Raw genomic sequence first — 12,470 nt, forward strand, 5'->3', positions numbered from 1 at the left:
AATTGTTCTGTGGGAAGGCGAAAGATGGAAAACGCCGAGGAAAACAAAGGAATTCGAGGAAGGAGCTGTGCCTTGCACCCGGTGGAAATGGTAGAAACTTTTGTTTTATCTCGGAAAGTGGGTCTCATTGTGCACTTCTTATTACACAGTTTGCGGATTGCTCGCAAATGTTTAATGTGACACGCGAATTTCAAATATTCGTGGATGTAACACCGGAATCAACGAACCATAAATAAGGTATTAAAGTTAAATCAATTTTCTGCAGAAAAACACTGATTGTCAGGATAGTTGCATGTTGTCACATCGTGACACTGGAAGGGTACGGTAGGATAAATGAACTTGGTTTGTCCAATTTAGGCTGTTTTCATGCAACTAGTAAATGCAAATCGATTTTTCTTCATGAAAATCACATATAATCAATACGATCAATTATGTCTGTAGTTGCTAATATTACCATAAGCCGTTGAAATCATTCGAATTTTTATATTTTTAACGATTTTCCTCAAAGAGAAAATATTATCATAGTTTGTCCATAAAAAGATCATGGTTTGTCCGGTTTTAGAAATCACCATTTTTGAATGAAAAAATTCGAATTTTCAAGTAGATGTTGCATTTATCATTGTTTTACTTTACTGTCATCATATTGATCCATTCATAATTTAGGTTTTCTTCAGAATATTGCCATTCCTTGGGCATTTTAAAAAAGTTCACCTCAACATACTCAACACAGAGTAACTTTATTTGTTCTATGCGCGAAGGACATAATAAACAAACTGCAGCGCACCAAGCGGTTGCCATAAAAATCATGTGGACAAAATAACCTTAGTAAATCTGACAAGTCATGATACGAATTGAGTTCATCTCAATGCGTTAATTACATGATTTAGCTATGTAAATCTGATACAAATGGTGTGCAAGCATGATGTTTACAATATTTGTAAGTGTTATAACCCAGAAAAGGTCTGAATACGTACCAAATAATCATCTGATGATTGATTAAAAGTTAGCTCAAATGAGGGGCGCATTGACACCAACAGAAAGAGTATTTTATAATCCTATAAAACATGTGAATCCGTAAAAATATACAATAAAACTACTGCAAATCATGAAAACGACAATTTTATTTATATGTGTGGGTGCGCTGAATTATAGCATTCAAAAAAGTGGACAAACCATGATCATATTTTCAACTAGACAAACCAAAACCATTTACCTTATAAAAAAAACTATTTTTGACTTTTTGAACAACGTACAATAAAGTTAGTTCTACCCGGTGTGCAAGATGAAATTGTCCGGTTGATGTTTTAGGGTGGGCTTAGACTAGTGATATATTTGTGTGGAGAAATGTGATGAGATTTATAGAATCCGCATCAACCACTAGCGCGAACTTATATAATGATTATATTCATATTTTCGGTGAATTTATTCACCTGAAGTAGAACTGTATCCAACTTTAGTGATTTCTAACCAGTGAGAAATTCACTAGCGTTTACATATGTCTAAAATTATCCTATACACCAGGGGTGGCCAAACTTTTGGGCATTGCGGGCGACTAATTGTTCAAATGCTAGGCTGCGGTCTAGCAGCATTGACTGTATAAAAAAGTCATTAGAAAATGAATTAAGTACTAGAAGATAGAACAAAGTTTTAACACTCCTGTACTCGCGCGCATAATCATAACTCGTAAAACTCGTGCGTGTTTCTGTAGCTTTGCTATTGTGTATTTTAGGCGTTATTGATATTTATTCAAAGTAAAAAACATACAATTAACTGAAAAAAATCCTGAAAATATTTTTTCTTCAACTTCATTCAGTTTCAATAGTCATTTAACTCAGCCTCCTCAAAAGACCTATTATAGGAGGGTTAATTAAAAGAAAATCATAGGCCATACTAATAAATATTCAATGATAAATTATTCTTCAAAACAAAAATAATTATCGGTTACTTAAAAATAAATAAGTTATACTTTGTATTCCTCTAGAGTCTCATCAATCAATATCGTTTATTTTATAAGGAAATTGTCATTTATGAACATACAAAGCATTTATTTTTCATAAAAAAATACACCCAAGATGATTATTATATTCCTCAGTTACTATATAATATATATATACTAGAGATGAATCGGATATATGGTAACTATCCGGCCAAAAGTTGCTATCTGGCCGGATACCGGATATTAAAATAACACGCTCCGAAACACATATCAAATGGTTTGTTGTCAATATCGTTTTTGCACCGAATGTTTCGCTGTGTTTTACGCCGTATTTTGCGTCGTATTTCTATACCTGTTTTACATCGCACTTGAATCTAGTTTAATTTCTCTGTTGAGTTATTTTTCTCCACACAACCGCATTCGGTTGGTGTGGAGGTGCGCTGTTGTTTTTATGCTTTGCTTAGAACAAACGAGGACAAAGCGGGTGCTAGAATTTGATGCGTGTGTGTGTATAAAATCAAGCGCGCATCACACAATTAAGAAGCGATGTTTAGTATCTGAATTTTGCACTGTGTTCTTTCGGCGCTCTCTTGTTTATGAATTCGACACAACCCGTACCAAGAGAGAACACGTGTTTGTTATGAACGCGCGCTGATGAAAATTAAACTCAAGTACAGCGCAGCGTATGTTTTCTGAAGACTGACACTACTGCAAGGAGCTGAAAGATAAACTGTATTGCAATCGATTCGAAATGTTTTCGCATAACAGTCGATTTCGTTAGTAATGGATTTTTTTTTGTGGAAACGGACTACCATTTTCATTTGCCACTTCGTTGAAACTGTCTCAAAAGAAATCATGAGCTTCGCGTGTGAGGTTTAATTCAGTTTCGTCTCATTTGTTTCGTTGGATTTGATTTGTGTTGAATTAAGTCTCAGATTATCAAAACAGTTCCAAATTTTTAAATAACGAATGAAAATAATTGATTGATGTTGTGATGTTTATTTAAATTCATATTACTTACTCTTACTCGACTAGTATTAAAATTATTTCAATATATCCACAAAAATTTCATAATTGTAATAGAAAATCATTAACAGAAAAAAACTGTTCAATATTCTATGCAGAAAACTTGATACTCTTTTAGAGAATATTCATTCTATACGGAACATTCAACCATAGTTCCTTATTATTATGTAAAAATACGTTTGTTACTCCCTAAAATATGAACTTTTATGCGCTTCATGTACACAAACAGTTTCTCCCAGTTTCGTATGTGCTTATCAAAATCCGAATATCCGGCTATCCGGTATCCGATATCCGGTCACTATCACACCGTGCGAATTTTCGTATTTTGTAAATCGATAGAGTCTTATCGAATCGAGTTCTTACTCGAACGTCATGTGTTGTTCATGTGTTGCATATTTCGAAATGTTGTCAAAATGTTTCCCAATGCAAAATATTAGGAATGCAACAAGCAAACCAAACAACTCGAAAAATTATGACAACAGCTTTCATTGACTGTATCTATGTTAACAACAAAATAGAGTTAACGAGCAAAATTCTGTTCAATTAGACTCCATAATAGGGCTCAATATTTAATTTTAGAAATTTTTAGTTTCTCATTCATCACAGTTTTTCTATTCATTCTTGAAAGAAATTTACACAATTGATTCACATTACTCATCATAGTTTTAAAATAAAAATAACAATACTTCATTAAACTCGCATATTTAAAACGGAAACTTTAATGAAGAAATATCTACTCTTACAACTAATATGTTCCATTGAGGTTAACATAAACACCATAGAAATGACGGCAAAACATGGAGGGATATTTTATCCATTGCGTTTGGAGGTGACACTATCCTAGACCAGCTGGCGGGCGCCTAAGAATACCTACGCGGGCGAGTATCATATATATTCTCACCCGTTTACATCTATTTTCGGGTAAATGAATCCATCTATAGCTATAGATCTCCCTAATGTAAACCCGCCATTAGATGTTGCTAACAGGGTTGTACACTCTGTCCAACTTCTATAAGACCATCCTGATTCTATTTCGTTGCAACACAAACAGTTAGAATTTCAACAAGATACATTCATACATTATTGAATGCCTAGAATAAAGTATATTTAACGTCAATTTCGTTCAAAAGAGTTGTTTGTTTATTTATTGTACATAACTATGATAATTTCAGCTGTCCAGTTTCTATAAGACCATTTCAATATTCATAAGTACTATCAATGAAAAAATAAAAACGATCGGCTGATTTAAATGTCAATAATTGGTAACCTAGCCATTTCGGCTAATAGCATTGAAGATTAGTGTTGGAATACTATTTACTCAATTCTGCTGAACGGATTTCTAGATATTTTTTCATGTTTCCAATATTGCGACCTTGAGCTCTTCAATCGTGGTGTACCGCTTTCCCTCAGTGTAGACTCTGCGTACAAGAATCCCCCTAAGATTATCAATAGGATTCAAGACTGGAGAGTGAGCCAGCCAGTCCAAAAAAAATAAGTTCTTGGTCCTTAATCCATTGATTATCCCGCACAAACCATGCACGAGCCTCCATCGAAATTTCTGGTTGAAAAATACTGTTCCTTTTTCCATAAATCACGTCCATACCCGTTGGAACCATCAGAACCATCCAAAATGAACTTTTTTCGTCAGTGAATATAATCTATACATTGAAGAATTTTTCGTTACGGTATATAGCAAAATGTATTCTTTTGGAAACGTTCTTTGTCACAACATTCCATGTCCCATAGTCGGTTCAGGTGAGCTTTGGCAAAACTCAGACGTCTTCCGATGTGAGATGGTATAAGATAAGGAGCTTTAACCTTTTAAGCCCTCTTTATGTGAGGTTTTTTTTACCAAAACTCGACGAATTGTCACCCGACAAACATTTAAATTGAAATATTGCTTTATTTGCAAAAGCGATTTTGAGGTATTTTAAGCTGTTCTAGCTATTTCCCGCTTACCCCGGTCAGAGAGCTTTGATTTACGTGGTGCTCTCTTCTTTTTACCGTATCCTTGAGGATTCGCCAAATAATTGAGCACTACTTGATACTACTTCGGCATTTTCTAAATTTCATTGATCATAAGAATTTAAACAACGGAAAATGTAACTGGTCTTATAGAAACATGACTTGAAAAATACAAAAAAATAGTTTACGCTCAGCGCTTGTACACACACATATGAAAGTAATACAGTGTATGGTAGTCACCAATACCTACACACTAGAATATAGATTGAAGCATTGTTTGTTTAGAATGACACAAAGCAGCAAGATCATCACCTGGTCTTATAGAAGTTGGACAGAGTGTACGCATTCTTTCGATTGAACAAATCTAGCATAACTTTTGAAAATATCCTATGTAACATTCACATCAACTCGAGGAAAACGAAGTTGAAAAACATTGTTCCGCTATTTTTTGTTCAAAAGGAATCGATCTTTATAACTACTTTCACCACTATTAGTCAATAATAACTCTGAAAAACCAATCGTAACTGTTGTTATGTGATTTTAGTTTGAAATTGAAGCCTCCGAGCGAAAAATGTTACATTGGACGTTTTGACTGACCGCTTTGTACATTGGACAAATTACGTTGCACGATGAGATTTTAAAATTAACTACTGAACAACGATCTAAACACTTGCACTTCGTACTAAAAGTGATCATTATTGTTATCACTCGTTGAATTGAACTAAAAACGATAAACAAAAAGTCCCAGAAGGGTTGTGTCCAAGAGACCACCGCATAGTTGACGTAGGATTCCGTTAGGCTATCTGTTGATTTTGGATATGTTTGAAGAATTACATCGTTAAACTCTTTGATAATGATTTGATGGCCCTGAAAACGCTCCGTTTTGTTTGGTTGTTGGGTATTTTTTGTTCACTCCACCAGTGTTTACCAAGTGATGATGACAGAAGGATAGTAAACAGTAAACCAATGTAATATAATTTTTACTTTTTTAGTGTTTATTAAACCCAATGCGAATTTTAATCACTTTTTCTAATATTTCTTCACTTTTCCAATTTTTCTCGACGTATAAACTTTTCTTGGGTGAAAATGAACACACCAAAACAGACAGCTTAAACCAAACGACCCGTTCTTGAGCGGGAACACACCTTGGTTTTTATTTATTAAAATTGAAAAAAATCGTTTCATATATCAAATATTTTTAACACAACTGCTACCATATACAATTTTACACTTACAATTGTACTAAATTTTGCCCAATACACGATCAGTCATTGATATGAAATTTCACAAAGCAACCAATATTAAAGTTCCAAATTTAAATTTTATTTGCTGGAATTAATCGTTAATCGATTCCCCTCAGGCAGCTTGATTTTGAAGTCTCTGTTAGGGACCCGCTGCATGTGTCGTCAATTTCGACCAATCAGAAGTAGGTATTTCCGTTAGGAAAGGGGTTGAGATTTTTCAATTGTTCGATAGTTAGTTTCATGAAATATATTAATTTATTCAATACAAAAAATTGTTATGGAGTGCCGAAATCGATTGACGCAAAAATTTCATCAATCCATCATGAAATGACTGAGCAATAAGCGTTAGAAATTGGACAATTTTCACGATGTGCTCGAATCTCGATTTTCAATTTGTACCCCAATATGTTCCCGAAAGACGTAATCCTACGTCAAAACTCAAAATGACCCAAGTGCGACATCGTGTTGTTTTGATTGCTTTGTTACTTTGGACGTATCGAGCGTTAGAGGAAAGTGGCGTTCGAAGTAACAGTCAAGTGCTCAAATTTCGAATCTGTACATTGGACAATTTTTGTATTGGTGATAAAAAGGTAAAAAGGATAGATACTAGAACGATTGTTTTCGCAATGCATTCAATGATTAAGAAATAAAAGTGTGCATCCATTAACTCAATCTCTTTACATTTGTTACTTAGGACCTTTTCAAAAGTTACGCGAGATATGCGAAAAAGAAAAAAAAACAAAGGAACATGGTTATTCAGCGTTGCAAAATTGTCGAGTTTCATTCCGTTTAACAAGCATTTTCGGCATTCATGACTTTTTTCAATTAAAGAAAAACGCGATCGAAGCTCATCGTTTGCTTGTTATAACGCGATTTCTAAGCGCCAAAAATCATAACTTTCCTCTGGTGAAGCCGGCCCACTGCACAGCCTAATCTTTTCAACTGAAAGACGATGCTCTGCATCTGGTGAGACCAGGAGGGTATGTTGTATCATGAGCTGCTAGCTATCGACAAGAAATGAAGAAATGAAATTTTGCGTTGATGGAAAAAACAGGAAGTGGGTTATATCTATGGTATAACCGCAAGGGTGACGTAGGACTATCGTTGATTTAGAGATCATTTGTTTGAAGTTGAATCTGAATTCATTCTGAATGAATGAATATTTGGGGGACTTCGAAAACGAGAGCGTTACGTTGGAGGCACAAGGTTTTATGCATCCAATATTGGACACGGAAATATCCTACTGATGGGGAAGAATAATCTTCAGAAGCTATCCTGTTAATTGCGATTGATTGAAAAATCACAAAACCAAATGTATTTGGTCACAGTGTTACATGAATAGAAAACATTAAAATAAACTCTTTCACATGAATGTAATTTTAAATTCCCAGAGGAACTGGCAGATTATTTTCAGTAACGATTAGATATTTCCACATTTTCTTCGATACTAGAAGCCCACCAGTGGTTAATGCTAACTCGATAACCATCTGTTAATAGCACTTGATTGAAACATATTTGGTCACAGTGTTACATGGATAGAAAACATTCAAATAAACTCTTTCACATGAATGTATTTTTAAATTCCCAGAGGAACTGGCAGATTATTTTCCGGATCTTTCTCGATGCTGAATGGCATCCAAACGGAAAGAATCCCGCGCGTGTATGTGTGTGTGTGTGTGTGTGTGTGTGTGTAGCGGCTGCTTCGAGATCTTCCCGGTGAATCGTTTGTGGCAGAGGAGAGTGTCCTGATGGATTCCCTTCTGGCCTAAGGTGCACAAACAGGCTCTTGGTGATACCGTTCATCCGCGCTTTCATGATAAACGAAGAGCTTCACCACAACAGCGACAACATGCTCCAATCGTTGTTCAATTATAACTGAGTGGGTTTACGAGCGGCGCTCGCTTATATACCGAATGGTGATTTCAATAGCCTGTTTTGAAAGCAATTTTAAGACTATTGAAACAAGTTTTTGGATCAGAAAGTAACAAGTATAGAACGCGTAGACATTTTATCTTTCGAATGAAGTGTTTATCATACCATTTCGTTCAGTTGTTTAGGAGCTATTAACGCTCAAAATCTCGGTCTCCAGCGTAACGCTTTCGTTTTCGAAACTTTGATGTTACACCCCGGTATAGAAATGAAAGACGTAGTCCTACGTCAAAAATACCTTGATGGGCCACATGACACGCTAAAGTGATATTGCAGAATGACAACGCACCGGCGCACCCCGCTAAAGCCGAGAAGGACGCAATAAGAACACTTAACTAGGAAAACTTATCGCGCCCACCGTATTCTCCAGACTTGACCCCCGTCATATTATCACCTTTTCGCTTCAATTGGACCTGCACAGAACAGCACTTCGCCGAACATAAAGATGTGGAAAAATCGGTCAGCGGTTGGATTTCCTCGAAATAAAAAATGTTTTTTTAAAGAAATCCACCATTTTCCTGAGAGGTGGGTGAAATGTGAAGATTCAAATTATTCATTTTTTTCATTAAAAAACGGACAATTTCAACAAATAGTTCCATCAGAGCAGAAAACCCTCATCAATATTTTTCGATAAACAAATTCACGCGCTTCACGAATTAAAATAAGGTAATTGTTATCACTATTCAGTTCGCTCATTCATCGAGTTCAATTTTGCAAGAAAATAGAGAAACAAGTTTACATCAATTTTCTATAATTTTTCTGAAATCCCTACTCAAACTCGTTATCCTAGAACTCGTTCAAGATTTGTTCCCCATTTGCGAAAAACCTGTTACTCTATTACATAGAGCAACATAGAAGAAAATGATTTTCATTCATATTTTTTTATTTCAAAAGTATGTTCTAACGTACAAATCTACACCTAGGCGGCGCTGCGGTGAAAGTGATGATGGTTTTAGATTTTGCAATGTGAGTTTATGGAAGGTTCGCAGTTCTTTCCATAAACTACAATGCTACAGCGATAGACATTCGTTTAGCCGCACTTGAAAAAAAAAACTTGAAACACTTACAAAACAACTAGGAATGTTCTTCTTATCGGAATACTTATTTGCTGTAATGATAGTATATTTAAGTCACTTTTATTGAAAAAACGTGCGTCACAATCACAAACACACAAGGCGGCATCGGTGGATATAAACATTCAAACGTCGTTTTCTCCCGTTTCTACGTTTAGCTGCAGGGCATAAAAATCGAGTTTTCGCATAATCACCAAGCCTTTATCTGTGTTTTTTGAAAAAATACTGAAAAAGATAAATATTAGATGTGCAACGTAAGAAGTTCGTCAGATTAGTGATTTAGATTAGTGAATTACGTAGAATTAAAGGAATGTCGAAAGGTATTCTATTGACGGAAGAGGGGGGGGGGGGTGGAAATAATAAAGATATTCAGTGAACAAAAGTTTTCTAATCGCTCGATCGTAACAAAAATTGGTCGATCTAAGAAAGGGGTACGGAATTTCTTTAAATAGTGCCAGAAATATGGGATATAACGACCAACAAATGGGAACACCAAAGTTACTTTGCGTCTTAAAGGTCGAATACGACACGAAGCAACCAGGAAACGATGTCCTGCTCATACATTAAGGCAAAATCGGTTTTTCCAGTAACGAAGAGGAATATTGTGCGCGTCTTGAATGAGTCACCAAACATCATGTGGAAGAAACCTGAAGGGAAGCCGAAACTGACCGCCACCCATAAGCAGAACCATCTTCTTTTCGCCCGGCAATACATGGAATGGAAACTAGAAAACCAAGAGGTTTAGGGATGATATTCCAAGAGAAGGTACACTTATTTCACTACAAATTAAAAAATTGTAAGCGGTTGTATCTAGGGCACGACCGCATATTTTCGACGTAGAACTACGTAAATATATTATGCAATCCACTTGTTTATCACTTCGAATATTATTTTAGAATGCATCGAAATTTTTGTAATAGATTATGTTCTTCGTTACAAATAAATTTGATGAACGTCCTTTTACGTTTGATATGATGCCTAGGACTACCAAAATATGTGAACGGAAGAATTGTCAAACGATCATTTTATTTTACATTTTCCTCTGAAATGACTGCACATCTCATGTTTACGTAGTTGTCGAACCGCGAAAGTTCATTCACCTGTAGTATCTAAAATGACGCTGAAATGAGGCTTCTCAGTTTAAAAGTACGTTTTAGGGAAACATATTCCGGACAGCACAACGACATGCGAGTACAAAAGTACTCAACACCAAAAAATACTTGTGACTTGCATGTATTTGCAAAGCGGATTCCCCCAAGGCACACTAATTTTGTAGTCCATGTTAGGGAAACACGGCTCAGTGGGAAAAAATAGCCCCGACTTGCATGTTTTGACAAGGCGGATTCCCCCAGGCACATTGATTTTGAAGTCTGTGTTAGGGAAACACAGCTCGGTGCGAACAAAAATACCGCTGACTTGCATGTATATTTGCAGAGCAGATTTCCACAGGTACAACGATTTTGAAGTCTGTGTTGGGGAAACCCTAAATCGGGCCAATCAAAACTTGGCAGTTAGGGCGTTAAAATAACGCTTGACATTTTACAGTTATTCAATTGTTCATCTAATGAAAAATAATTTATTTAAATAATTATTTTATTAATTTTGAGAGACGCGTAGAAATATTTCCTATCAATTGATACAAACATCTTTCCGATCTGTTGAGAAATGTTCGAGTTATAAGCATTCGAAATATGGGTAGGGTTAGCACACAAATCGGCAGAACAAATGTATGAGAAAAATGAAATTAATCAAATTTTCATGAATTTAAACCGCTTAGAGCAATGTAAACAAATCTAAGAGAATTTCCGATTCGATTGGTATGCAAATCATGAGAATTTGTTCACATTGAAAATAGTTATTATCGTTAACTTTATTTCATAAAAACGTGACCTGTTTTCTGATTTGGCACCCTTCCTGAAAGACGTAGTTCTACATCAAAAAGAAATAACAAGCATTACAAGCTCCAGCGTATCCAAAATATTTCGAATCAATCGCAATCACGATCCCTGTATTTGGTATTTGGGCAAGTTTTGCTTATCTGTCAGTTCCTTGCAGTAGTGTTCACAGCGAAAGACTGTTCTCTGAAGCTATTTTTTAATGTATTATCTTCCGTTAATGAGAAATTATTATTCTTTTTTCTTATATTCGGTATCCGGCCGGATACCAAATATTGACCGGACAGGCAGGATACTAAACTGAACGAAGGATATCAACCCATTAACCTAAGATTTAATTTTCAATAGAGTGGACCAAACAAATATGCTGCGGTCGGTCACGCATAGTGCTGTTTCACTACACTGCTGAGCGTTCAAAAGCGCCCTATGATATGCAATTGTACAGCGTGAAAACGTGAGATTTTTGTATTGCGATAATAGCACTACTACACTGTATTTACATCAAAAATTAGCATCAGCATCACAGAATGAGAATTTCATCATTTTGATCACATGTTCCTTAGCAAAATGCTATAAAGCAAACATCAATGGGACACTCTATTTTCAAACTAGATTTTTCAACAAAAAAAGACGGCTGGGTAATGTCGGGGACATAACCGGAGTGACGTAGGACTATACAAAGGGGACAGCTTTTGTTAAATATATATATATTAAATATATTGTTTTATTTTCTTCTCCTACGTGAATATCTACCTTAAAAATGGATGAGTTTACTGTTTACTCTTCATGAATATGTTGATGGTTCTGAAAAGAACCTTTGGTGTTGTGTTTTTTTTATCACTCGATATTCCCATCTTGTTCGGTTAAACCTTCCTGTTTAGCTATTGCGTTTGCCACTCGCCACAGCTTTCACAGTTGGAATATTTCTTCCCATCCAGCTTGTGACATGTTGTTCAGTAAATTACATTTGATGCGACGTGCCGGAGAAACACTTTGCCACTCACTGAAACTAATTGTTGCCTTGATGAGCGCCGAACCGAAGCTGCTCTGTTCTTGATGCGGGTTTTCTGATTGTCGTGAGCAGCTTTGCAAGCCAACTCGAGCACTCCGACGGCCGAAACTCTATAATCGCTGGTGCTCCTATATACTGGTGCTCCGGCACCAATCCGTTCGGCCTAGTTACCCTTGCGGAGCAATCAGTGAATGCGACCAACAGGGAACTGGAGACTTGCACGGTTCGAGTGAGACTTTGCCTTTCCCTTAACTTGTCCTCCTTTGTTACGTCCACGATGCCGATGCCGTACAACCACACGGGTTTACGGTTTGAAAGAAAATAAGATATTTATTTGGGGTCCGCGTGTTTTATACTCTAGCGGTACACACTCACAGGATAGAGACAAAT

This window comes from Toxorhynchites rutilus, chromosome 3 (genome assembly GCF_029784135.1).
Source record: "Toxorhynchites rutilus septentrionalis strain SRP chromosome 3, ASM2978413v1, whole genome shotgun sequence".
NCBI lineage: Eukaryota > Metazoa > Arthropoda > Insecta > Diptera > Culicidae > Toxorhynchites > Toxorhynchites rutilus.